The following is a 27,839-nucleotide window of genomic DNA, read 5'->3' as shown; positions in this document are numbered from 1 at the left end:
TCAACTCAATGCTATCCATGTGCATGTCCAGCAGTCGCTTAAATGTCCCCAATGACTTCGCTTCCACCACCACCGCTGGCAAGGCATTCCATGCATTCACAACTCTCTCCATTAAGAACCTACCTCTGATGTCTCCTTTATACCTTCCTCCTAATATATCTTCAAACTATGACTCCTCATACCAGTCAATCCAGCCCTGGGGAAAAGTCTCTGACTATTGACTCTATCTATTCCACTCATTATCTTGTACACCTCGATCAGGTCTCCTCTCTTCCTCCTTCTCTCCAGAGAGAAAAGTCCGAGCTTATTCAACCTTTCTTCATAAGGCAAACCCTCCAGTCCAGGCAGCATCCTGGTAAACCTTCTTTGCACCCTCTCCAAAGCCTCTGTATCTTTCCTACGTAGGGCAACCAGAACTGGACACAATATTCCAAGTGTGGTCTCACCAGGGACTTGTAGAGCTATAGCAAAACTTCGCGGCTCTTAAACTCGATCCCCGTTAATGAAAGCCAAAACACCATATGCTTTCTTAACAACCCTATCCACTTGGGTGGCAACTTTGAGGGCTCTATTCCAGATCCCTCTGTTCCTCCACACTGCCAAGAATCCTGTCTTTAATCCTATATTCAGCATTCAAGTTTGACCTTCTAAAATGCATCACTTCACATTTATCCAGATTGAACTCCATCTGCCATTTCTCAGCCCAGCTCTGCATCCTGTCTATGTCACGCTGCAGCCTGCAGTAGCCCTCTATATTATCAATGACACCTCCAACCTTTGTGTCATCTGCAAATTTACTAACCCACCCCTCAACCTCTTCATCCACATCATTTAAAAAAACTACGAAGAGCAGAGGCCCAAGTACAGAGCCCTGTGGGACCCCACTCAACACTGACCTCCAGGCAGAATATTTTCCATCTACAACTACTCTCTGCCTTCTGTCAGCCAACCAATTCTGAATCCAGATAGCCAAATCTCCCTGTATCCCAAACTTCCTGACTTTACGAATGAGCCTACCATGGGGAACCTTATCAAATGCCTTGCTGAAGTCCATATACATTGCATCCACTGCTTGACCTTCATCGATCTGTCTTAACACCTCCTCAAAGAACTCAATAAGATTTGTGAGGTATGACCTGCCCCTCACAAAACCATGCTGACTGCCTTTAATCACACTATGCTTTGCCAAATAGTCATAAATCCCATCCCTCAGAATTCTTTCCAAACATTGCTGACCACAGATGTAAGACTGACTGGTCTGTAATTGCCAGGGATTTCCCTATTACCCTTCTTGAAAAGAGGAACAACATTTACCTCCTTCTAATCCTTCGGTAGAACTCCTGTGGAGAGTGAGGAGGCAAATATCCTCGCCAGCAGCTTAGCAACCTCGTTTCTCGCTTCCCGGAGCAGCCCAGGATAAATATGAACTGGCCCAAGCCTGTATCCCAGCTCCTCAAAGTTTTCATTCACAAGTTCTCTTTCCTTGGTGAAAACCGAAGCAAATAACTCATTTAGGGCTTCCCCTATCTGCTCAGACTCCACGCACAAGTTCCCTCCGCTATCCCTGATCAGCCCTACCTTCTCCCTGATCATTCATAGCATCATAGAGATGTGCAGCATGGAAACAGACCCTTCAGTACAACCCATCCATGCCAACAAGATATCCCGACCCAATCCAGCCCCACCTGCCAGCACCCGGCCCATAACCCTCCAAACCCTTCCTATTCATATACCCTTCCAAATGCCTCTTAAATGTTGCAATTGTTCCAGCCCCCACCATTTCCTCTGGCGGCTCATTCCATACACGTACCAACCTCTGTGTGAAAAAGCTGCCCCTTAGGTCTCTTATATCTTTCCCCTCTCACCCTAAACCTATGCCCTCTAGTTCTGGACTCCCCGACCCCAGGGAAAAGACTTTACCTATTTACCATATCCATGCCCCTCATAATTTTGTAAACCTCTATAAGGTCACCCCTCAGCCTCTGACACTCCATGGAAAACAGCTCCTGCCTGTTCAGCCTCTCCCTATAGCTCAAATCCACCAACCCTGGCAACATCCCTGTAAATTTTTTCTGACTGATCGCCTGTGCCACTGTCGCATTATTATTGGGTGGCCTATAGACTACTCCCAGCAGTGACTTCTTCCCCTTACATTCCTGATCTCCACCCAAACAGATTCAACATTTTGCTCCTTAGATCCTATAAGGTCTCTCCCTATTGCTCTCATTTCATCCTTAATTAAGAGCATGACCCCACCTCCATTAACTTCCTGCCTATTCTTCCTAATTACCTGATACCCTTGGACATTTAATTCACGAGTCAGGATAGTCATCACCATCTTGCAACCACATTTCTGTAATGGCAACTAAATCATACCCCTTTTGTACTGATTTGCCCAACAAGTTCATCGACTTTGGAGTATTCAGATAAAGTGCCCTTATACCCACTGTCCCTTTCGAGTCTAGCAATCTTCCTGTCTTCTGCATACAATTCTATCACCCAATTTGACTTTTTTCTTTTCTAAGTTTTGCTCTGATCTCTGCATTACATCCTTCTGCCTTTCTGCCTGGACTCCATCCTCTTGCCATTTCAGCCTTCCCTTCCTCACAGTCTCTCTACACATTTACACCAACTGCTGCATCTTCTTACCTGGCGGTCTGGTTTCCACCCTGCTGGCAACCTGGTTTAATGCTTCCCCAACAGCTCTAGCAAACCTGTGCACAAGGATATTGGTCTCCCTCGAGTTCAGGTACAACCCATCTCTTTTGTACAGATCATACCTTGCCCAGAGGAGGACCCAATGATCCACAAATCTGAAACCCTGCCTCTTGCACCAACTCTTCAGTCACACGTCTATCTGCCATATCTTCCTATCCTTGCCCTCACTAGCATGTGGCACAGGCAGCAACCCAAAGATTACTACCCTTGAGGTCCTTCTTTTTTGCTTCCTTCATAACTTCCTAAATTCAATTTTCAGGTCCTCATCCCTTTTCCTCGCTATGTCATTGGTACCAACTTGTACCATGACTTCTGGTTGGTCATCCTACCCTATAAGAATGCTGAGATCCCTAACCCTGGCAACCCAGAAGACAACATATCATCCAGGAGTCTCATTCTCATCCACAGAATCTCTTCTCTCTTCCCCTAGCCAATGAATCCCCTATCACTATTGCTCTCCCCATCTGGCCCCCTTCCCTTCTCAGCTGCAGGGTCAGAGTCATTGCCAGAAGCCTGGACATAGTGGCTTTCCCCTGGTAAAGTTAAAAATCACACAACACCAGGGTTATAGTCCAACAGGTTTAATTGGAAGCACTGGCTTTCGGAGCGCTGCTCCTTCATCAGGTAGTTGCGGAGTACTCCATAAACATCTGATGAAGGCTTCCAATTAAACCTGTTGGAGTTGGGAGATCATGCTGCAGCTGTACAGGACTTTGGTTCGGCTATTTTTGGAATATTGTGTGCAATTCTAGACTCCCTGCTAGAGGAAAGATGTTGTGAAACTTGAAAGGGTTCAGATTTACAAGGATGTTGTCAGGGTTGGAGGATTTGAGCTACAGGAAGAGGTTGAACAGGCTGGGGCTGTTTTCCCTGCCATGTCAGAGGCGGAGAGGTGACCTTACAGGTGTCTATAAAATTGTGGGGGGGCATGGATAAGGTAAGTAGATCATGTCTGGGGTTGAGGAGTCCAGAACTAGAGATCATAGGTTTAGGTTGAGAGGGGAAAGATTTAATCGGTTACTAAGGGAAACAAGAGAGAAAATAGCTGGAGCTTTAACAGAAACCTTTGCACCATCCCTGACCATGGGTGAGGACTGGAGAATTTGTAGGATTGCTGTAAGAAGGGTAGCAAGGATACTCCAGGTAATTATAGACAGGTGAACCTGACATCAATGGTAGGGAAACTGCAGGAGAAGATAATGAGGGATAGGATCCATTTACATTTGGAAGAAAATGGGCTTATCAGTGATAGGCAACATGGTTTTGTGCAGAGAAGGTCATGCCTTTCCAACTTAATAGAATCCTTTGAGGAAGTGACAAAGTTGATTGATGAGGTAAGGGCTATAGATGTCATATATATGGACTCAGTAAGGCGTTTGATAAGGTTCCCCATGGTCAGCTGATGGAGAAGGTGAAGTCACATGGGGTCAGCGTGTACTAGCTAGATGGATAGAGAACTGGCTGGGCAACAGGAGACAGAGAGTAATAATGGAAGGGAGCTTCTCAAAATGGAGACCTGTGACCAGTGATGTCCCACAGGGATCCGCAGGGACCACTATTGTTTGTGTAAGTGGTCTGATTAGCAAGTTTGCAGATGACACTAAGATTGCTGGAGTAGCTAATGCCTGGTATGGAGGGCATTAGCTATGAAGAGAGGTTGAGTAGATTAGACTATTTTCATGAGAAAGACAGAGGTTGAGTTGGGACCTGATTGAGGCCTACAAAATCATGAGGGGTATAGACAGGGTGGATAGCAAGAAGCTTTTTCCCAGAGTGGAGGACTCCATTAGTTGGGGTCATGGGTTCAAGGTGAGAGGGGAAATGTTTAAGGGAGCTATGCATGGAAAGTTCTTTAGGCAGAGAGTGGTGGGTGCCTGGAGCACGTTGCCAGCGTAGCATAATTTAAGGTGTATCTAGACAGATACATGAATGGGCAAGGGGGAGAGGGATACAGATCCTTAGGAAATGGGTGTCACATTTAGATAGAGGATCTGGATTAGCGCAGCCTTGGAAGGCTGAAGGGCCTGTTTCTGTGCTTTCATGTCGTTTGTTCTTTGTTCCTTGTTCTAGGTACCTAGGTGGCAATGTTTTCAAGAAATGGGTGGTGCTTGTATGGAATGAGCCACCAGAGAAAGTGGTGGAGGTTGGTACAATTGTAACGTTTAAAAGGCATCTGGATGAGTATATGAATAAGAAGGGTTTATGGGGATACCGGCCAAGTGCTGGCAAATGGGACCAGATTGATTTAGGATACTGGGTCAGCATGGATGAGTTGGACCAAAGGGTTTGTTTCCATGCTGGACATCTCTATGAACTCTCTGACTCTATGAGATTTCTAAGAGTAATAATTGGGAAACTATGTTCCAGGATTTCAACCTTCCCAACATCAGTTGGAATGGGAACAGTTTTAAGGATTTAGAGGGGGCAGATTTCTTAAAATGTATCCAGAGAAATATTTTTGTATCAATATGTAGAAGGCCCAACATGGGATGATGCAATGCTGGTACAGGTTCTGGGGGAAGAGGCGAGACAATTTATCAATATGGCCATAGAGAAACATTTTAGTAGTAGCGATCACAGCACAGCACAAATTTGTTGTGGACAAGGAAAAAAATGGCCTGCAGACTGGGAGTAGGCAGATTTTATTAAAATATAGCATGATCTGACAAAAGGTGAGTGGGAAAACCTCCTTGGGGGCAAGTCTCCAATGGAGCAGTTGGGGGGGGGGAAACGGGGCATTCAAACAGGAAGTGGGCAGCTGTTCAACATGTATCTTTTAAGGGAAAATTGAGCAGCAATAAGTTGAGAGAACCCTGGATGTTGAAGACAATTCAGGACTGGATAAAGCAGAGAAGTAGAGACTTTAACAAGCCCGAGGGAAGCAATTTAGCTGCAGCCGAGAAGGAATATAGGGAGTGCAAGCTGGAACTAAAGGATGCAATTAGAACAACATGAAAAAGGACTTGTGAACAGAATTAGGGAGCATCAGAAGATATTTTACAAACCCATTCAAGGGAAAAAGTTTAACCAGGGAAAGAGTAAGGCCCAGGGGAGAAACAATGTGTGAAGCTACAGGATATTGGTAGGGAGCTAAATGAATAGTTATTTTCAGTCTTCACTCTGGGAAAGGAATGGAATTCAGAAAAAGGATCCTACACAATTTGACATCGGAAATAGAGTTTTTGGAAGCAAGGTCAGGCTTAAAACAAACAAATTGCTCGCCCGGAAGAATGACATCCGAGGGCAGGAAATTGCAGAGGCTCTGAGACAAAGTTTTAATTCTTCCCTGGCCATAGGACAATGCCAGAGGACTATGGGGATGGTTAATGTGGTTCCACTTTTTTAAGAAAGATGGCAGAGATGAACAAGGAAATTACAGACCGATGAATCCATGTCAGTGGTGGGGAAAATTGGAGAAAATTCTGAAGGAGCAAATTAATATCCACTTGGAATTCCTGATGAAGGGCTTACGCTGAAACCATCAATTCACCTGCTCCTCGGATGCTGCCTGACCTGCTGTGCTTTTCCAGCACCACACTGTTCGACTCTGATCTCCAGCTTCTGCAGTTCTCACTTTCTCCATATCCCACGAAACCTTTCCTATCTATGTATTTGCCCAAACATCTTCTAAATGTTGTTAATGTACCCACCTCAAGCAATTCAGTTGGCAGCTCATTCTCAATGCGTACCACCCTCTGTGTAAAAACGTTGCCCCTCAAATTCCATTTTATTCTTTCCCCTCTAACCTTTCCCCTCTAGATCACGATTCTTCAACCCTGGGAAAAAGACTGAGTGCATTCACCCTATCCTTGCCTCTCATGATCTTATACATCTCTATAAGGTCCCGCTCAGTCTCCTACGCTCGAGAGAAAAATGTCCCAGCTTGTCCAACCTCTTCTTTTCACTCAGATCGTTGAGTCCTTGGCAACATCCTTGTAAATTTCTTCTGCACTCTTTCCAGTTTAATAACATCCTTCCCACAACAAGGTGACCAAACCTGAACACAATTCTCCAAATATGGCATCACCAACGTCCTGTAGAACTGCAGCACAACTTCACAACTTCTGTACTCAGTGCCCTGACTGATGAAGGCTAGTGGGCCAAAAGCCTTCTTCACTGTCCTGTCTACCTGTGACCCTACTTTCAGAGAACTGTGCACCTCAACTCCAAGGTCCCTCTGTTTCACTACACTCCATAAGGCCCTACCATTCACTATGAAACTTCTACCTTGATTTGACTTTCCAAAATGCAAGGTCTAGATATTTTAAAACCCATTTGCCATATAAGAATATAAGGATTGAGAGCAGGATTAGACTAATTAACCCTACCAAGCCAAATCTGCCACTTTCTCCAACTATGGCTGATCTTGTATAAAAGCAAATCACTGCGGATGCTGGAATCTGAAACCAAAAGAGAAAATGCTGGAAAATCTCTGCAGGTCTGGCAGCATCTGTAAGGAGAGAAAAGAGCTGACGTTTCAAGTCTGACTGACCCTTTGTCAAAGCTAGACAAATGGTCAGTGAGACTCGAAACATCAGCTCTTTTTTCTCCTTCCAGATGCTGCCAGAGCTGCTGAGATTTTCCAGCATTTTCTCTTAAGGCTGACCTTGTGTCTGCTCCAACTCCCCTTTCCTTGCCACTTTCCATACCCTTCAACTCATCGCTCATAATTTGCTTCTCTTCATTCTTCCTTCCAAAATAAACACTTGCACATCTTCCCAGATTGAAGTTCATTAGCTTGACATTTTTTTCACTGACTTAACTATTCTTCATAGCCCTTTGAGGTGACATTGTATCCACTTTGTAATTTATGTTTCGCTATATGTTTGCTTTATGAGCAAATCTAGCAGCCCCTGCCTTCTGATCCATGACAAATATATACTTTATAAAAGGCCTGTGGTCCCAGGTTTTCTTCCTGCAGATTTGCTAACCCAAATAACACCCATGAATGCCCACTCCCAGTGTCATTTAACACAGTGAATTGTCTATCCATGCTGATAGACTACAACATCATCCACACACCATGATGGCTGATCAAACACAAAGACAGAGACCATGATGAGGAGTGAAATCTGGGGAGGGGGTACTTGAGTCATTGGAGTGAGTTCCATGAGTCATATTCAAGAGTAAGTGAGAACGAGAGGATGGACAGAGTGAAATAAAAAAGACAGAGGGTGAATTATAATGGTGGGGGGGTGGGTTTATGTGTGAGGAAAAAGAAAGATAATTTGGTTATAATGGAAGGAAGACAAGTCTCAGTCGAGTGTTTCTAAAAGAAAAGGGAAGAATAAATGGATACACATATCAATTTCCAACATCTGCTTCCATTTGATTTGCATTTTGACTTCCGTGAAGAGAGGTTTATTCTACTTTCATTTTATAATTAAAGTAAGATGAGATTCGAACCCATTGAGAGGGTTGAGATTTCATGGTAGACTTTTCCTTTCCCCTTATACAGCCAGCACTGTACCTGCTCCGGCCTGGAGCACAACTGCTACTCCAGTTATTCACATGTTGCCAGATTGCATCACTCCTGCTTTTGGTTCTATTTCGAGTCTTTAGACAAACATTTCTCCAGTGAATTCAAATCACTGGAACCTGCCTCTTGGCTGCTGCTGGTTGGTTTGCTCATGAATGACTTGAATCATTGATGCAATCGGGTATTTCACCAGGCTCTTGAATTGCTCTCGAAATTTCGACTGAGTAGCCACATAAATAAATGTATTTGTGCAGCAACTTAAATTTCGCAGCATAAATCCAACTCTTTGAAATGTGAATTGTGAGTTGTTGTAATCTCTGGTATTTGCACCAACAGTGTAATAATATAAGAAATGTAAGACATACACCATCCACAGAAGGATGAAGCTGCCCGATATGCTGAAAAGCAAAACTATGGATTTCCTTCTGCTCTTCATCTCAGGGTCAATATGATCCTCTACGTTTCTTCCACCCCTTAGTCCCTTACGGACTCGACTGGCGACTAAGATGTGTCTGACTGTCAGAGCGTTGAGTAACACAATTAAGGTGAATGGCAGTAATGGGTTTATAATCTTGTCAAACCAATCAAATCCTATCCATCCACGCTCAGAATAAAAGTTTGGTTTTATGTAACAAAACTATGGGACGTTGTTGATTACTTCACCAGCTTCAAGTTTAAAGTAAAGGGGAACACTTTTTAAACAGAACAGAATACAAGGTACTGATAGAACCATTAGGGCTACTTTATCAGTGCAGTAACTTGTTTTCAGGTTTTGGCAACATATAGCCACAAATCGATCAAAGGAGAAAGTGATGGTAAACCAAACAGAACAGTCAGTCGCTGCACACCTCAGGATATTCATGACACTGCATACCGATGCAATGTACAGAAAAGAACCTGGGACATAATAATAAAGGATGCATCATAGCATGACCTCAGTGATAATGACCAACAGGTCTGCAGATACCATGGCAATCAGGTACCGAGAGGTGCAGGTGCACAGGCCACACTTTCCCCGGGCAAGAATGATAATCGCCAGTAAATTAACTGTAAAAGAGACAGGAGACAAAACAAAACTGTAACCTATTTAGGAATACACACTGTAACTGATTCATACAGGAAGTATAGAAATTTGATGCAAAATAAAAGCATAGGATAAATTCCAAAAGGATAAACCAAACAAAACATTCAGTTCAAAGTGCAATGTACCATAATCCACCCTCATCTCTGTTTAATACTATGATATTGATTACAACAAGCAAGGTTAGTGAAATAAACAATTCAAAATTCCTTACTCACAGGATCAGTCATCAAATGGATCAGATCTTGAATGAGATCAAGCCCATGTGCTGAACGGAGAATGACCCTGGAAAAGGATTGGAACTAATTCAGAGCCAAATCAATCCCAGGACCATACCAGATCAGATACCATCTAGATCAGAATGCTCCTAGTATTTGGAGTGACGATATTCACATGATTGCAATTTTGTACAAACTGAGATGTGAATATAACTTGGATTGGACATTCTTCTTCAATCAGAACCAGAAATCATCCATCTTGCTGATTTTACACAGGAACACCCCTGATCTGTTCCCCCTGTATCCAGATTCCATACATAGTAGCATTGAAACATAGGAATTGGGAGTGGGAGTATGCAATTCAGCCCTTTGAATCAACTCCACCTTTTAACATGATCATGTTTGATCTTATCCTGGCCCTAACTCCACTCCCTCTAGCCCTTTATCCCACTTTTCACCAGAAACATGTCTATTTCCTTCTTGAATCTGCCTCGACTGCACTTAGTGAGCTCTGCAGATTTACAATCCTCTGAGAGAAATAGTTACTACTCATACCGATTTTGAACCTACATCCTCTCACACTATATCTTTTTTGAGACTGTCCCACAAGGGGGAACATCTGTTTAATGTCAACCATATCAATGCCCTTTAGCATTTTATATACTTCAATCAGATCTCCCTCATTCTTCTAAACTCCAGTGAGGATAAACCCGAGCGATTCAACTGTTTCTCATATGACAGCCCTTTTTCCCCTGGAATCAACATTGTGAACCTCCTCTGAACTGCCTCCTGTGCCACCATATCCTTCCTCAGGTACGGAGACCAATTCTGGACACAATATTCCAGGTGTGGTCTCATCAATGCCTCATAAAATTGCAACCACACTTCTTTAGTTTTATAATGCTCTCTTTTTGCAATAAGTGCCAGGATTCCAATTGTCTTTCTTATTGTATGGTGTACCTGCATATCCACTTGCTGTGTTGCTTGCACAAAGATGCCCAGATCCCTCTGCACTGACAAACTTTGAATCTGCTTCCCATTTAAATAATAACTTGCCACGATCATTGTCTGGCCATGATGGTTAATCTCTCACATTAACCTCCATCGGCCAGATTTAGCCTATTCTCCTAGCCTCTCAATGTACACCTGTAAATGCTTTACCTCCTCATCAAAGCTTACTTTCCTACCTATTTTCGTATCAGTCACGAATTTTGCTGTTATTGAGTCGTAACCATCCAGTACGGGATCAGACCTTACAGTCCAATTCGTTTATGCCTATCAAGTTTCCCAAATGATTTGCCTGTGTTTGGTTTTTCCTATGCATGTACCAATCCAAATATCTTTTAAATGTTGTAACCATACCTGCATCACCCACTTCTTCAAGCAGTTCATTCCACATATAAATCATTGTGTGAAAAACCTGCCCTTCTGGTTCCTTTTAAATCTTTCCTTTCTCACCTTAAAGTTCTCTCCAGTTTTGAACTCCCCTATCACACGGAAAAGACCTATTCACTTTATCGATGCCCTTCATGATTTTATAAGCCTCTACAAGGTCACCCCTCAACCTCCTGAGCTCCAGTGAAAATAGTCCCAGCTCATCCTGCCTCTCCTGATACCTCAAACCCTCCAGTCCTGATAGCGTTCTGATATATATTCTCATTACCCACTCCAATTTAATAATATCATTCCTACAGCAGGTGACTAGAACTGCACACAGTATCTCAAATGTGACCTGAACAACATTTTGCAATATGAAGCCCCAACTCCTAAACTCAATGGTTTGAGCAATGAATGCACGTGTGCCAAATATCTTCTGTGATGCAACTTTCAATGAACTATGTTCCTGAATCCCAAAATGTCTCTGTTCTATAACACTCCCCAGGCCCCGAAATATCAGACTCAGTTTTGAATAGGTTCAAGTCTGGGGCATTTGCAGTAGAACATTTCAAAAATGTACACGCCTTTGAATGAAGAAATTTCTCCTCATCTCAATCCTAAACCAGTAACCCTTTATCTCGAGACTGTGCTATTGTGCTTTGGAATTCCCTGTCAGTGCAATACAGGGGAACCTCGATTATCAGAAGGACACGGGTGGAGGGTATTTTATTCGGATAATCAAATACCGGATAACACAGTTTAGCCAAGCATAAGGACCTTGCGATCTTGTTTGAATAATTCGGAATTCAGATAATTGAATGTTGGGTAATCGAGCTTCCTTTGTAACGCCTCACATTCTGTCAAGCTCCATCTGGATCTAACATGTTTCAATAGAATTAGAATTAGGATATCCTTTGTTATCACATTGTATCGATCACTCATTCTCATAAACTCCAGGAATTATGGATCCAATTTATTTATCCTCTTATGTTAAGGATCATCTCATCACAAGAACCAAATTAGTGAACCATCTGTGGTACCTTCTTCAATGGAAATGTATCCTTCAATGGATAGAGACCGAACTACACACAGTATTTTCCTGGCAATAACTATTAGGTTAACTGGTCTAGAATTTCCTTGCTTTCTCATTTTCTACATCTTTCAATAGCAGTGTTACATTTGGCAACTTCCAAGTTGCAAGGGTTGTTCCGGAATCTGTGGAACTTTAGAAATTCTTAGATAACACATCCATTATCCCTTTTAGAAAATAGACTGTAATCCATCAGGTCACAGAGTCATAGTCATAGTCATTCAGGAGGAAACAGACCATTTGGTCCAACTTGTGGGTGGCACGGTGGCACAGTGGTTAGCACTGCTGCCTCACAGCGCCAGAGACCTGGGTTCAATTCCCGACTCAGGCGACTGACTGTGTGGAGTTTGCACATTCTCCCAGTGTCTGCGTGGGTTTCCTCCGGGTGCTCCGGTTTCCTCCCACAGTCCAAAGATGTGCAGGTCAGGTGAATTGGCCATGCTAAATTTCCCGTAGTGTTAGGTAAGGGGTAAATGTAGGGGTATGGGTGGGTTGCGCTTCAGCGGGTCGGTGTGGACTTGTTGGGTCGAAGGGCCTGTTTCCACACTGTAAGTAATCTAATCTAATCTAATCCTAATCTGATCTCATTCCACTTGCCAGCATTTGGCCCATGTGACTCTAAACACTTCCTATTCACGGACCCATCCACATGCTTTTTTAAAAGTTACAATAATACCTGCACTTCCCCTGGTGACTCGTACCCATGAGTGCACCACCCCATGTCCTTGCTAATCTTTCTCCTCTCATCTTAAATCTATGCTGTTTGTTTTAGATTCAACCTATTCAGTCAGGTGTGAAAGGTCATTTGGAAGTCTAAATATATCACTTCCACTGGATCCTTATTGTCCACCTTGCTAGTGACATCCTCAAAGATCTCCAGTGAGTTTGTCAAGCACGATTCACCCTTCGTGAAACAGTGCTGACACTCACGAATTGAGCTGCACTGAAGTTCAGTTGGGCATTCCAACTCCTCATGCACCAGATCTGAATACCCTCCAAGTTATCACACTTCCCAGATATTGGAATCCCAGGTTTCAATCAACATACTTTAATGTTTTGGACCTGATCGCTTTACTTCTCATCCTTCAAAAATCTGACCAAGTGGCAGGGTAGGCGAGCCTCCCTGGGTTGATGGTTCAGGCAGTCCATTCTCCCCTTTCCATTCCAAGTCCTGCTCCATGGCTTCATACCACACTCTAGGATAAAAACGTCTTCCTGCAATGAATAAGCAGATTTCCCTGGATCCCTCCCATTATTTCCATAAGTCAGAACATGTCACACGATGGGAATTAACTGATCACTATTCACAGAATCCCGACAGTGTGGAAACCGGACTTTGGCCCAACAAGCCCACACCGACTCTCTGAAGAGTAAAACACCCAGACCCCTTCCCCTACAATATTAGTCTACATTTACCCCTGACTGATGTACCTAACCTACACATCCCTGAACACTATGGGCAATTTAGCATGGCCAATTCACCTGACCTGCACACCTTTGGAGTGGGAGGAAACTGGAGCAAACCCACGCAGACACGGGAAGAATGTGCAAATGCCACACAGACAGTTACCCGAGGCAGGAATCAAACTCAAGTCCCTGGTGCTGTGAGGCAGCAGTGCTAACCACTGAGTCACCGTGCCAACCTTAGCCATAAGGAATGTTTATATGTGTTTATAAGATATGTGTTTATAACCTTTCCAGCTGTTATAGCGGCAAATCTTGGGACATAGAGGGAAGCAAGGTGAATGTCTGATTGGATGGGATGCAAGAGAGATTGAATGTTGCAACTCATCATGTCGCAAGAAGATTGAGGCAATTGAATATTTCATATTTGCATCTGAATGAACAAGTGCATCCTCACATCAGCATGACTGGAATGGGGCACATATGGGAAATGTGGTTAATGGTAGAATTGTAGAATCATATAGACATATAGTGCAGGCGAGGCCTTTCAGCCCATCCAGTTTGTGCCATCAAACGACGTTATGACTTGCTAATGCTTTTTCATACTTTTTCCACACTGGGCTCATAGCTTCGAATGTTATGACATTTATCCAAGATTTTTTTTACAAGTGGTGAGGCTACCATCTCAACTATTCTCCCAGGCAATGCATTCCAGATTCCCGACACACTTTAGGTGAGAAGTACTTTTCCTCAAATCCCCTCTAAACTTTCTGCCTTTCACTTCAAAATGATGCTGCCTTGTTATCTATTCACCCTGTCCATGCCTCTCATAATCTCATCCACCTCTATCAGGAACCCCCTCTCCCCCCCCCCACCGAAACTTTCTCTGCTCCAGAGAAAGCTGCCTAAGCTTAACCGATCTCTTTTTTTCGGGAAATGTTCCAACTGAGACAACATCCTGGGGCATCTCCTTTGCACTTCCCTGCCCCCCAGTGCAATCACATCCTTCCTATAGTGTGGAGCCAGAACTGCACATAATACTCCAGGCTGTGGCCTCAACAAAGTTCAGTACAGCTCCAGCATGGTCTCCCTGCTCTTATAATTTATGCCGCTAATGATCAAGGCAAGTTTCCCGTGTGCTTTCTTCAGGTAGCCTGTTAGCCTGTCCTGCTACTTTCAGGAATCTATGAACCAGCACCCCAAGATCCCTTTGTTCCTCTGAGCTTCCTGGTATCCCAACATTCATTTAATGCTCCCTTGCATTTTCTCTTCTTCACAAGTGCATTGCTTCAGGTTTCAGAATCCTTGCTCAGTTTTACCTCCCATCTGCCATTGTTCTCCCCATCTGACCATTCTTTTTATATCTTCTTGTAATCTAGCACCTTCCTCCTTACTGTCAATCACAAGGTCATCATTCGTGCCATCGTGAACTTACTTAGAATCCTCCAACATTCACCTTTTCAGAATTTATGAATATCACAAACGATAAGGAATTCAACAATGATCCCTGTGTGTGCCATTGCAGACTGACTCCAGTCACACAAAGAGTTCTCTACCACACTCTGTCTCCTGTCACAAAGCCAATGTTGGATCCAGCTTGTCAATCCACTCGATACCATGAGCTTTTCCTTCCTTCCCACGTTCCCATGTAGGATCTTGTCAACGATATTGCTGAAATCCATAAAACCAACATCAACAACCCTACCCTCATCTCCTATAACATTCCACTAGATTTGTTAAGCATGACTTCTATCAGAAAAAACCACACTGACTATCCCTGATTAAACCTTGTCTCTCCAAATGGCAATTAATTTTCACCTTCACTATCTTCCGCAATAGGTTCGACTCATTGGCATCTAGTTCCCTCGTCTATCTCTTTGACCCTCCTTATAAAGGGGATGACCTGAACTGGCCCCCAGCCCTCTAGCATCTACACTGTGGACAGAGATGATTTGTACATTTGAGTCAGGGCCACCTCTAATTTCAATCTTGATCATCCCCAACATCCTGTGATACAACTTGTCCATATTGCCGATTCTAAATCTACCAAAACCTCCAATCCTTCCTTGCTTCTTAAATCAGTCTGCTCCAGAAGGTCACAGTCCATCTTCTCAAATTCTGTATTTTCACCCTCCTTCTCCCAAGTGAAGGCAGATGTAAAGCATTAATTTCACAATCGACCAGCGTCCTCTGGCTTCATGCATAGATTACCACCTTGGTCCATAATAGACCCTAATCCTCCCATGGTTATTCTTTCTTCTTGACCTACTTGTACAACATCTTGCCCACCAGTGTTTTCTCGAACCCCTCTTTGCTCTCCTGATTACTTTCTTCAGTTCCTCTTGCATTTTCTATACTCCTCTCGGACCTGTGTTACTTTGCTTTCATTGTACACGTTACACATTATTTCCTTTCTATCTATTCCTGAATATTCTTAGACATCAGTGTTTCTCTGCGCTTGTTGTTCTTATATTTTACCCAAATAGGGATCTGTACCACTGTCTCTGATTTGATGAATGCCTCCCACTGCACTCCTGTAGATTTACCCCCAAGTAGCTCTTCCCAGCCTAGTTTGTTAGATTGTGCTGTATTTTAATAAAATCTGCCTTAACCAATCCAAATGCTACCTCCCCTCCTATTTGTGTAGAATATCTTCCTGCTCTTCCATAACAAACTTAAAATGAATGGTGTTGTGGCTGCTAACGGTGAAATGTTCCCCCACTGTCACATTGAACACCTTTCATGTTTAACTCCCTCGAATTAGGTCCAGCTCTGCACTTTCCCCTTAGAGGGCCATCTGCACATTGGTATAAAAAGTTCTCCTGTATAAATTTCAAGAAACTTACCTCTAATCCTGTTATACTATGATTATCTCTATTAATATTAAGCGAGTTGAAACTCTTTACTACAATTACACAATCATTATATTTATATCCTGTGTCAGAAATGTCCCAAAAAAATCATTATAGAAAAGGTTTACAAGGATGTTTCCAGGGTTGGAGGATTTGACCTTTAGGGAGAGGCTAAATAGGCTGGGGCTGTTTTCCCTGGAGCATCGGAGGCTGAGGAGTGACCTTATAGAAGTTTATAAAATCATGAGGTGCATGGATAGGGTAAATAGACAAGGTCGTTTCCCTTGATGGGGTAGTCCAGAACTAGAGGGCAAAAGTCAACTGGATACGTACATGAATAGGAAGGGTTTAGATATTGACCAAGTGCTGGCAAATGGGACTTGAATAGGTTAAGATATCTGGTTGGCATGGATGAGTTGGACCGAAGGGTCTGTTTCCATGCTGTACATCTCTATAGCTTTAAGACTGAAGTGAATAGCCCTGATTAAATTAAACTCTCCATTCAGTGACACTCCCAGAAATACATGGTCAATCACTACAGTCAGACCTGCTCAAATGGCTGAATGGTCATCACTCTAGATTAGATTCTCTAGAGTGTGGAAACAGGCCCTTCGGCCCAACAACTCCACACCGACCCTCCAAAGAGAAAGCCACCCAAACCCATTCCCCTACCCTATATTTATCGCTGACTAACACTGTGGGCAAATTAACATGACCAATTCACCTGATCTGCACATCTTTGGACTGTGGGGTGAAACCGGCACACCTGAAGGAAACCCACACAGACACAGGGCGAATGTGCAACCTCCACACAGGCAGGTGGAAATCGAACCCAGGACGCTGGTGCTGTGAGGCAGCAGTGCTAACCACTGAACCACCATGCCGCCTGCTGGTTATTCCTGGTGAGAGACCTTCCCAGCGATAACTTCACTCAAAGCATTGCTGAGGTTTATAAAACAGTACAACAGAGAAAGCATTTCTCCTCAAGGCAATCAACTGCTGTGAGAACACAGGATCAACAAACATAATGTTTGTTAGGAAATGAGGCAACTTAATGAAATAACCTCGATAATCCAGTACACTTCAGTCTCCAATATAATGTCACAGACTGGGTGACTTTAGAAAGGTGCTTAGCAGATTAATACATGACAAGAACAAGTACAGAATAACACAATGACCAGTTCAGATACAAACTTATACAACAGCAATTGTAATATCCACTTACCAGGAACACCAATGATAGCAAGGATCAGGTAGTATATGTTCACTATACTGTCAATTGGATAATGCATTTTCTACATGAACTGATCTCTCAGTCTGCGAGGTCGGCAGTCAGTTTGCATTGAACCCTGTGTGGTTGCATTTGATGCCATTTCATTTATATACTGTGGGAACTCCATGGGGATATTCAGGTTGCAACATCTTTCTAAGTATTTATTTTAAATTAGACACAAATCATTGAAGCAGTTAATTTTCTATATGTAAGATATACAGAATAGGATAGGACATATTTGGCAACACAGTTCACTTAAATAATTCAGGTCACAATTGTGAACTAAAGCAAAATGTGATGTTTTGTTCCCCCCAAAAGTCCAGCTTCTCTCAAACACAATCAGCACAATACCCAGATCAACCATTTTTCTCAGTGATGTCATCCCCTCAACTCGAAACACTGCAACATTAAGTGAGAATGTCTCAGCCCCAAAGGTTCGACGCCATTCTCAGATGAAGCTGTCCTCTTTCATCATGGTTCGGTGACAACAATGGATCCCAGAGATCATGTTTGCAACATTAAACTATTACAACATGTGAAATTAGTTCCACACTACAGACTGACACAACATTTTAACCTGATGCAGTGTGCATAAGTTTGTTTAAATCTTTACATTTTAAAATGAATGTAACACCTCCAGTAATAACCCTCACATCGCACAACCTTGCAATAAACAAGGTACGATTTATACAATTTTTCCAACTGATACAACTGTCTCAATTTGGTACAGCTTCTCCAATTGATGAAGACATATCAACATATACCAGTACTCAGAACTAATTCTATCTACAATGTGGAGGGACTAGTTAATTGTTTACTCTTCTGTTATATCAACTTCCATCCTCCTCTCTATCAGAAAATACCTTCAATCAATCTATTGATTCTGAGTCAACTTCACACCTGCATGAGTGGGAGGGTACATGAGTGTGAGGGTGGTATGTGATAATCAGCAAAAGGTTCCCTTGTCCCCAACCCATGGTTCATCTGATGCCAGGTGACTTCATTGGCTCCAGAATCATTTCTGAGCATCTGTCCCCCATTGACATTATACCATTGTGCTGTCACCTGTGCTTGGTCTTTCCTGCCACTGGAACAGGACATACTCAAGGACGGTGACGTGATGGTACTGTCTGGGACATTGTGAGGGACGGGTTTAGAGTATGGAAGATGGAATATGGTAGGGGAGATAAGAATGATTGAAGCAAAAATGGATGTTAAAGATCCAAATGTTGGTGCAGAGAAAATAAGGGCTTGAAGCAAATAGGTCAGACGTCCAAAATAAAGGTGAAAGAAATATCGAAAAGACATGGCTTAAAGTACTATATCTGATTGGATGGAGTTTCCTGACTAAGTTTGATGAATCAGCAATACAAGTAGTTGGACATGTGTGTATTGATTTTCGGGATTCACAAGTGCAGTTACCTAATGTAGGCAGTGGACAGTTTGTAAGTAATTTTCTCATAGTTTATTGAGTTTGTTAAGAAGCAGCAGTCCAGACATGATAGGTTCGTAAATTAGATACAAGAAGTAGACAACCGTGCCAATTGTGGATTGTTCACTGATACCAGAGGACTAACAGGCTCTTGCTGCAGAATATTTCAGTCTCATTAAATTGTTGGGGGCATCTTTCTCCTGACTATCCGGGGTGTGTGTGAACTCTTCCCTTGGTCATCCTCTTCTCCTTTTGGTCTGTGTTCCACCGGGCTGGTGATGCCTGATCAATGAAGACTTTCCAATGAGAACTGCTGCCTACTGGGTGTGCTTGATGAGAAATGCCCCCTTTGTTCCTCAGTCTATTCTATTCTTTCTCCCTTCTCCAGCATTTATTTGACTCAGTCCTTCCCCAGCACAGAATATTTCACCTTAATACTCTTGGCTCCTGCATAGATTTTCCAGCATAATTTGGTTTTTGACACTTCCTTGTCCCCAGTGCAGTTATCCCAATGCGGAATTGATCCAGCCCCTACAGCCTTCCCCTTGTAGCACATATCCTGAGGACCTCCTCTCTGTGCCTGGCCCTCATTGTTCTTATTTCTCAGGGCAGGTTATTTTCTCTGTGTCAATTACCTGTGCCAAATGTCATCGAGCAGCCATTCATGATGTTGGATGATCATTATCCCCTTGCCTGTCTTCATCTGAGAGTTAGTCCACCATTCTTTCTAAGAACAAATGCTTCCTATTTTCATAAACAGCTCCTTAATAGGAGGGTGTGTTTAGCACCAAGTGATTTGTTGATGGTAGCTCAACGGGCATCATGATGTCTGTGCTTCTTTTTGTTATTCCTCCCTTTGTATTTGTGTGCTAGAAATTTGGAAAGCTGAGCACCGCTATACTTTCTGTGTAATAATTCAGGAGGTCTCTCTGGAAAGCAACATCATTCATTGTTGAACACAAAGATAGAGCCACTACTCGTGACTTGCACAGACTAGTCCATGACCAGGGCGCAGTTTTGTAGACCCATCTTTTCACCTGCTTTCTGACAATTTCGAATCAATCTGTTCAGGGATGTTATTACACTCCTCTGAAGCAAGTGGGACCTATATTCCAGGGAACCCATACTCAACAGGATCTGTGGGGGGAGATTAGCCTATGGCCTTGTCAAAAGTTATCATGGCTATGTCTAACCTAATACATATCAACACTGTGCTCTCTCAATCTCTAAATCTCCAAGGAAATCAACCCAAGTCTGTCCAGTCTCTTTTTGTAATTAGATCCCCCAGGCAGGGAGCACCCTGATAGATCCCCTGTCCACTCTCTCCAGTGCAATCACGTCTTCATTATTATGTGGATCCCAGACAGCTCATAATAGTCGAGCTCCATTTTATATAAGCAACATTTTGTACTGTTCCATTCCAGTGAGCTGACAGAAAGTGAGATATCAGTGACTGGAATACAAAAAAAGTAAATCTTTATTTGTGGAACAATATGAGAGCAACAAACCATTGTAATTCTGCAGAGAAGTACTTGCTTCCTTCTGTGTAATTTTAGATTGTGATGCTCCAACAATCAAATTCCCTGCTAGCATTCACTCACAAATTACTAATGTTTTACTCATAGCATTTTGAGGAAAGGAAATGAAGGAAAACTAAAAACATGTGGAATAATTGAAGTGTTTTTGATCATTTACATAATGCATGTAATGTGCATTTTGCAAATAAGATGGGGATATAGTTATCACAAATGACACATTCATTTATTTTCAGAAGGATGATATGTGTGAGAAGTGTAGAAAATCCATGAAAACTATTGCTGATATGACGCACAAAAGTTCTGAACAGGTACTACTGAATGTCCTTTATAGTCAGCTTCTACAGGAGTTTATTGTACAGAGGCGTACAAATTGAAAAAGAGGGTAGTTCACAAATCCAACAAATTGATGCACTTCCTTCATGTTCGTTGGCCACCTCTTCTCTGAATCTTGAAATACTTTCCCTCTGTTATCTTCAGTCCCATGTTCTGTTTTAGCTTGTTCTCTGTTTCTCTTCGGAACCACAGACTATGAGATCATTCCATTCTGGCAGATCATTGATTATTTCAGGCTGCCTGCAGAAATGCTCATCCAGAGCAATGGGAATGCACATTGTTACAATGTGGAGGTCGAACGCCTCTGCTAACTCAAGCCAAAACACCCAGGAAAGCTTTTCTCATCTCGTAATCTGTTAAAATCAGAATCAGTGAAAGTAAACCCCTGACTTCCACTGTTTAAAGATAAAAAACAATTTATTATTCAAACTCTAACAGTGAACACCACACAGAAACTATTAATAAATCTGAGCCCCACATTTCTTAACTATTTACTATCTGACCTCAATAACACAATTACTAAAAATTGCATTAATTCAATCACAAATCCACACAGTCACTCATGCTGTCTTTCTTCCAGTCTTCCGAAACTGTTACTTCCTTCTGTCCATCTCATTCTGCTGTCTTCTCCCTGGGTCATCTTCTTACTTTTTACTGCTTTTACAGGAAATCATGCCTTTTGATAGTCAGTGCCTTCTGAGATTTCTTTGAGAGCAAAATGCTTTAATTTCTTCAGATGACAGTTGCGCGACTGTCGTTGCTCTGACCAATTTTCAAAATGCCCCCCAACATCATACCTTCTCATTGATCCGATGCTGTCAACACATTAAATTCAAACTCAATTGATTTTTGGAGTCCTGGGCATAATTTAAATTAATTGGTTAAATTTGAATTGTTGTCAAAACAGCAACCAAACCTCAGAGGTCCATTTAACAGCCAATTGTCACATGTATCCATTTTGGAACAGTCCCTCTCCAAGCTGCTCTGTATACTGGCAGCTCTGACTGTACTTTAAATCCAGAAAACACTTTCTATGTTAAAGTGACCACACACTCTTTGAACTTTCTAACACCTCCCCCACCTTAAGAAAGAAATGAACCATCATCATGAAAAATGCCTTCATTCTTCACTTCTGTTTCTAAACCTCAATACAATTATCATGAAACACATAGGTCATTAATCTAAGCTATGCCTCTTATATTAATTCTGCACACAGATATAACTTTGGAATCACCACTGTCCAATCTTATCTACACTTTTTCTTTTAGATCTGTGATAACACATTTGAAATAACATTTTTATTACCCACAACATTACAATTTATAAATTAAAATCTGTAACATAAGACTCCATCAAAATAGTCTCATATTCTTGTCTTTAAATCTTTCCCAAAATGTGAGAGGGTTGTCATCAGTGCACACAGCCGGCTCTGAAACATTGTTCCTCACAGAAACATTACAATGTTGGAAGGCCATTACCAAACTCAATCATTCCTTTTTGGATAGTGGAGAATTTCTCCGAGTAGATATTGCGTTTCTTTGAAAAGTAGTCAATTGGATGCTCAATTCCATCACCAACTTCCTGCATCAATACAGCACCAACCCCTAGATCGTTAGCATCGATTGCAACTTTCAAGGGTTTTTAAAAGTTTGGTTTAGCTAAAACTGGTGCAGTGGTTAATACAGCTTTTAAATTCTCAAATGTCTCCTGACATTGTTCTGGCCACTGAGATTTTGTGTTCTTCTTCAGTAAACCTGTCAGCAGTGACACCATGCTGCTGATTTTTGGGAGAAACGTCCGGTACAATCTGCTCAGTCCCAAATCTTCGAGGATGGTCATGGAACTTCCTCGATGGCCTTCATCTTCGCATTCCTTGAGGTCACCTTTCCATGTGCGATATTATGGAACATAGAACATAGAACAATGCAGCACAGTACAAACTCTTTTGCCCTCGATGTTGTACTGGCCTTTTATTCTATTCTAAGATCAAACTCACCTACATATCCTTCATGGTACTATCTTCCATGTGCCTATCCAAGAGTTGCTTCAATCTCCCTAATGTCTCTGACTCTCCTACTGCTGCTGGTAGTGCATTCCACACACCTACCACTCTCTGTGCAAAGAACCGACCTCTGACATCTCCCCTTTCCTCCAATCACTTTAAAATTACGTCCCTTTCTTATCGTCATTTCCACCCTGGTAATAAGTCTCTGGCTAACCACTCTATCTATGCCTCTCAACATCTTGTACACCTTGATCGAGCCATCTCTCATCCTTCTTCTCTCCAATGAGAACAGTCCCAGCTCCCTCAACCTTTCTTCATAAGACATGCCCTCCAGTCCAGGCAACATCCTGATAAATCTACATTGTACCATCTCTCAAGCTTCCATATCCTTCCTATAATGAGGTGACAAGAAGATCACCTCTGCCTTCGCGAATTCTCTTTTCTTTAAGTTTATTACTAGTTTTGCTTTTTCTAATCATTCAAAGAGCTTTGCCAACTGCACCATATGATCTTTCTATGAATGGCTAAAGATCACTACATCATCCAGATAAACGGCATGAGGTGGGGGGTGGGGAAATGAGGAAACTGGTAAAATTGACGTTGATCATGTGTGGCTGGCTTTTGTTGATTTCACTAAATCAAAACTCCCTCACACCAAAGATAGTCAGCGGGAAATTGAGAAACAAATTTGTAAGGAGATCTCAGTTATCTGTACGAATAACAGGATGGTTATGTTAGGTGATTTTAACTTACCAAACATAAGGGTTAAGGGTTTAGGTGGAGAGGAATTTGTTAAATGTATTCAAGATAATTTTCTGACTGAGTATGTGGATGTATCTACTAGAGAAGGTGCAAAACTTGACCTGCTCTTGGGAAATAAGGCAGGGCAGGTGACTGAAGTGTCAGTGGGGGAGTACTTTGGGGCCAACGACCATAATTCTATTTAGTTAAAATAGCGATGGAAAAGGATAGATCGCATCTAAAAGTTAAAGTTCTAAATTGGAGGAAGGCCAATTTTGATGGTATTAGGCAAGAACTTTCAAAAGCTGATTGGGGCGGATGTTCGCAGGTAAAGGGACGGGTGGAAAATGGGAAGCCTAACAGTATGTTCCTGTTAGGGTGAAAGGCAAGGCTGGTAGATGTAGGAAATGTTGGATAATGAGAGAAATTGAGATTTTGGTCAAGAAAAAGAAGTAAGCATATGTCAGGTGTAGACAGCAGAGGTCGAGTGAATCCTTAGAAGAGTATAAAGGAATATACTTGAGAGGGAATTCAGGACGGCAAAAAGGGGACATGAGAAAGCTTTGGCAAATAGGGTTAAGGAGAATCCAAAGGTATCTAATGAACACAGTAAGGACAAAAGGGTAAAGAGGGAGAGAATAGGGCCCCTCAAAGATCAGCAAAGCAGCATATGTGTGAAACCGCAGGAGATGGGGGAGATATTAAACGAGTATTTTGCATCAGTGTTTACTGTGGAGAAGGACATTGGAGATATAGAATGTGTGGAAATAGATGGTCACATCTTGAAAAATGTCCATATTACAGAGGAGGAGGTACTGGATGTCTTGAAGAGCATAAAGGTGGATAAATCCCCAGGACTGTGGGAAGTTAGGGAAGCTATTACTGGGCCCCTTTCAGAGATATTTGGATCATTGATAGCTACAGGTGAGGTGCCAGAAGACTGGAGGTTGGCTAAAGTGATGCCACTATTTAAGAAAGGTGGCAAGGAAAAGCCAGGACACTATAGACCAATGAGCCTGACATCAGTGATGGGCAAGTTGTAGGACGGAATCCTGAGGGACAGGATTTGTGTGAATTTTGAAGGACAAGGACTGATTGGGGATTGTCAACATGGCATTGTGCATGGAAAATCATGTCTCATAATATCGATTGAATTGTTTAAAGAAGTAATAAAGAGGATTGATGAGGGCAGAGTGGTGGATGTGATTTATATGAACTTTAGTAAGGCATTGGCAAGATTCATCATGGTCGACTAGTCAGCAAGATTAGATCGCATGGGATACAGGGAGAATTAGCCATTCGATATAGAACTGGCTTGTAGGTAGAAGATAGAGGGTTGTGGTGGAGGGTTGTTTTTCAGACTGGAGGCCTGTGACCAGTGAAGTGCCACAAGGATCAGTGCTGAGTCCACTACTTTTTGTCATTTCTATAAAGGATTTGGATGTGAATACAGGAGGTACAGTTAGTAAGTTTGCAGATGACACCAAAATTGAAGGTGTAGTGGACAGCAAAGAAGGTTACTTCAGACTACAACAGAATCTTGGTCAGATGGGCCAATGGCCCGAGGATTGGCAGATGGAGTGTAATTTAAAAAATGTGAGGTGTTGTATTTTGGAAAGACAATTCAGGGCAGGACTTATACACTTAATGGTAAGGTCCTGAGGTGTATTGCTGAACAAAGAGATCTTGGAGTGCAGTTTCATAGTTGAGTCTCAGGTCGATAGGATAGTGTGCTATGGACTAGGCCAGACCACTCAAAACATTCTTAAGTGGGCAGCCCAGACCATAACTTTGCAAAGTATTTCAGTAAGAGTACAGTGACAATTACCTGGAGTAAGTTAACAAGGTTGACTACCAGGTTTTAAATCAGCAAAAGTTTATTCACAAAATCATGGAATGAAACACAAAGAATAGAATAAAGAATGCCTCCAGAACTCAGTCTGCCCAAAGCGAGACTTAATGATGCTGTTCCAAATATACACAACAGTCCCAATAAACAAACCCTCTTAAACCCAGTAAAATGAAACAAAGCCTTACAGGTCGAAGTTAGGAGAGCCGAAGGAGAGAGAATGGAGCAGCCTGTTTCCACACAGCCCACTGCTGAACTCCCTAACTAGTTCTGGACCGAACTGCTCAGCTGGAGAGCTGGCCACGCCCCCTTGACTGAAACAGGTTACTTCTAAAAACATAAAAGCTTTGGCCTAAAGATTCATCTGTTTAGGTATAAACAAAAGGGCCTCTCAATACTACTTTATGTCTGTACCAAACGCAGCCACTTCAGAGCCTGGAGTGGTCCTTGAGAAAAGGAATAGCTTTTAGTGAAAAAGGGACCAGTTTTGTGAGAAGTAAAGAAGGCGTTAAGTATGCTTTCCTTTATTGGTCAGTCTGTCCAAAGCTAGATTGAAGGAGTTGGGAGCTCATGTTGTGGCTGTACAGGACATTAGTTTGGCCACTTTTGGAATATTGTGTGCTATTCTGGTCTCCCTCCTATCGGAAGGATGTTGTGAAATTTGAAAGGGTTCAGAAAAGAAAAAGATTCCCTACGGTGTGGAAACAGGCCCTTTGACCCAACAAATCCACACCGACTCTCCGAAGAGTAACCCACCCAGACCCATTCGCCTATCCTGTACTTACCCCTGACTAATGCATCTAACACTATGGGTAGTTTAGCACAGTCAATTCACCTGACCTGCACATCTTTACATTGTGGGAGAAAACCCACATACACACAGGGAGAACATGCAAACTCCATACAGACAGTCACCCTAGGAGGGGATTGAACCCAGGCCCCAGGCACTACGAGACAGCAGTGTTAACCACTGAGCCAACATGCCATCCGAGCCAATGTGCTTCCCTACAAGGATTTACAAGGATGTTGCCAGGGTTAGAGGGTTTGAGCTATAGGGAGAGGCTGAATACACTGGGGCTGTTTTGCCTGGCATGTCAGAGGCTGAGGGGTGACATTATAGAAGTTTATAAAATCATGAAGGGAATGGATAGGATAAGTAGACAAGGTCTTTTTCCCTGGGTTGGGAGAGTCCAGAGCTAGTGGGCATAAGTTTAGAGTGAGAGGGGAAAGATATAAAAGGGACCGAAGGGGCAATGTTTTCACACAAAGGGCAGTGCGTGTATGGAATGAGCTGTCAGAGGAAGTGGTGGAGGCTGGTACAATTACAACATTAAAAAGGCATCTGGATGGGTACATGAATAGGAAGGGTTCAGAGCGATATGGACCAAGTGCTGGCGAACAGGACTAGATTAATTTAGGATATCTGGTCAGCATGACCGAGTTGGATTAAAGTGTCTGTTTCTGTGGTGTACATCTCTATGACTCTCTGACCCTATAACCCATCCCCAGACTTTTTGCCTTAACATTCTGTAATGGAATTGCCTCCAGAAATCTGCTCGACATGTCCATTATGGTGAGCAAATATTGGTTCCCACTTTTACTTTTAGGGAGTGGTCCTATACAATCAATCATAATCCATGTGAAAGGTTCTTCAATGTGGGAATTGGCAGCAAAGCTGCTGCTTTTATTTCTGCCTGTGCTTTCTCTTCCATTTCGCACATTTGGCATGTACGGCAAAAGTCAACCACATCCTTGAGCAGTCCAGGCCAATAGAAGTGCTTTTATATCTTAGCCTGAGGCTTCCTCACATATAGATGACCTCCGACAGGTAATTCATGTGCTACCAACAATACTTCCTGTCTGTATGCTTCGAGTAACACAATCTGGTGCACTTCCTCCCATTTCTCCTCTGCACGAACCTGCTTTGTCTCTATTTTCACCTTAGGATTCTATCTTTCAGATAATAACCCTTGGGAATACTTCTCTGAGTATGCATCATGATGTAGATCTTTTATCATTCATCTTTCTGTTGCAAGTCCATTAGTCGTTTGGTTGTTTCCAAGAACAAGCTGTATTCCTGGAACTGACACTCAGTTAATCACTCCCTCTGTCACTTCCCCAGTCTTGATTTGGCTCTCCAACCGAATTTTGTACAGGGGGACGTTAAATTTCTGTCCATCTATTCCATACATTATCACTCACTTGGGTAACATGTCAGAAAGAGCGCAAATATTTTCATCTCTTACTATTAGAGACTGACCAGATCCTCACATCTCTGAAAATTGGAACCTTTTTCCCTTCTTACGCCTGTTCTTCCTAAGTAAACTTTACCCACAGAGGTGAAGTCTTTATAGAGATCAGGCACTAACTCCACACCCAGTCCCTGGCCTAGGCTGTGCACTCTCTTGCAGCTCCTTGACTTTTCTTGGGGTTTCCTTTACTACTTCCA

General features: G+C 42.6%; 1 pseudogene; it reads right to left on the bottom strand.

The window, feature by feature from the left end:
* Positions 1-8,306: 8,306 nt before the first annotated feature.
* LOC148148727 (putative G protein-coupled receptor 139) lies at positions 8,307-17,511 on the bottom strand (annotated as a pseudogene).
* Between the last annotated feature and the right edge of the window lie 10,328 nt (positions 17,512-27,839).

The sequence above is a fragment of the Chiloscyllium plagiosum genome, unplaced genomic scaffold (assembly GCF_037043375.1).
Source record: "Chiloscyllium plagiosum isolate Xiang-an unplaced genomic scaffold, Cpla_swu_hap1 HiC_scaffold_12, whole genome shotgun sequence".
Classification (NCBI taxonomy): domain Eukaryota; kingdom Metazoa; phylum Chordata; class Chondrichthyes; order Orectolobiformes; family Hemiscylliidae; genus Chiloscyllium; species Chiloscyllium plagiosum.
The sequence above is the reverse complement of the archived record's forward strand: the minus strand, read 5'-3'. Positions and strand labels throughout refer to the sequence as shown.